Source organism: Calidris pugnax, unplaced genomic scaffold (genome assembly GCF_001431845.1).
Source record: "Calidris pugnax isolate Ruff unplaced genomic scaffold, ASM143184v1 scaffold341, whole genome shotgun sequence".
NCBI lineage: Eukaryota > Metazoa > Chordata > Aves > Charadriiformes > Scolopacidae > Calidris > Calidris pugnax.
Window position 1 is genome coordinate 1,367,051 of NW_015091149.1, and position 1,658 is coordinate 1,368,708.

Below are 1,658 nucleotides of genomic sequence, written 5' to 3' on the forward strand. Positions count from 1 at the left end.
GTGAAGGGGGGGGGTGCCGTGCCCGCCACGTGGCACTTATGTAAGGAGAGTGCAGGGGAGGACAGGAGGCAGCCGGGGCACCGGGGACACCGGGGACACCGAGCCCCCGCCGTGCGGCTGCGTGGCTGGACACACAACCAAACGGGGGGCTGCCCGGGCACTGCCCGGCCCCGTGGGCACAGCACGTGTGTGTGGCAGAGCGAGGGGACACGCACACACGTGTGCAAGAGCTGGGGGATGGACCCCCCCTCTACCCCCCCAACCAGCAGCCCCTCAGCCTCCCCATCTGCCGGCTGCGCTGCCGGGTATCCTGGGGTGCCCCAGGGTGTCCCGGGGTGCCCAGGGGTGTCCTGGGGTGCCCCAGCCTCGGTGGGCACGTCCCCGGGGCTCCCGGCCCCTCACGGAGCGGGGAGGATGATGAACGGCTCCGGCTCCATCCCTCTGCGCTATCGATTTTTCATCCACTGCGGCAGAGAGAGGAGCTGGGGGCAGCGCGGCCGCGGGCACCCCCCTGGGATGGGATGGCACGGGATGGCACGGGGAGCCACCTTCCCACATCCCCCCCACACCACCCCACTGCCCCCCCCACCTTGGGACACCCCAGGGACCTTCCAGCCCGGCCGTGGGGTGCCCGGTTGGGCCCAGATGTGGGGGTTTTCCTCCCGTGGGCACGGGGATGGCGCAAGGCGGGGAGATTTGGGGAGCAGGTGGGGGGGGTGGGGGGCAGCGTGGTACCCACCCGCGTCACGGTGGCGTCACTGCGGTCACGCACGCTGCCAGCCACTTCCTTCCACCCAGCTGTGTCACCCTGTGCCGTGGGGCTGCGTCACAGCCGTGGGGTGATGCCACCATGGCCCGTGGGGGAGCAGGGGGGTGCCCCCGTGCAGCCCGTGCCCAGCTCTGCCCATGGGTCTGGGGGTGTTGGCACCCACTCAGCCCCACAGCCTGGTGACGTGGGGCTGGTCCTGGTGTGGGACAGGGTCCCCTCAGCCCCCCAACACGGAGAGGGGGCAGGGATGTGGAGCAGAGCGGGCACAGCCTGGCCTGAACCCACTGCCCCCCCTCCGTGCTGCCACACACGTCCCACACATGGCAGCCCTGGCTATAAATAACCCCACAGTGGCCACTGGCTGAGCCACGCTGGGGGCTGCCCCCCCCTCATCCTGCCTCAGTTTCCCCACTGACCCCCATGTCCAACGGCAGCTGCGAAAAGGAGGTGGCAGAAGGGTGTCCCCAAGGTGTCCCCGGACACAGAAGGGATGGGCAGTGCCACCCTGTGCCAAAAGGGGAGGTGGGAAGGGGGGGGACGACACCCCCAGTCCTGGAGTGGCATCTGCTTTGGTCCTGGGTGGCCCCGAGCAAGGACACAGCCACTGTCCCCACGTCCTGCACCCCATGGGGACCCCACAGGCCATGGGGCCAGGGAGGGGGGCCAGGATGGGGCTGGCACACACCAGGGCCATGCCATGGGGCCGGGGGAAACTGAGGCACACAGGGGACTCCAGGCAACCCACCCTGCCCCTGCACCCCCATCCCTCACTGGGAGCTGCTGGGGGGGCAACAGGGATCCGGGGGGACAGGGTGGGATGTCTGGAAAGGAGGGGTGCAATGGCTGGACACGGGGTACCCACAGAGCACCAGCCCCTCCCCACTCCCCC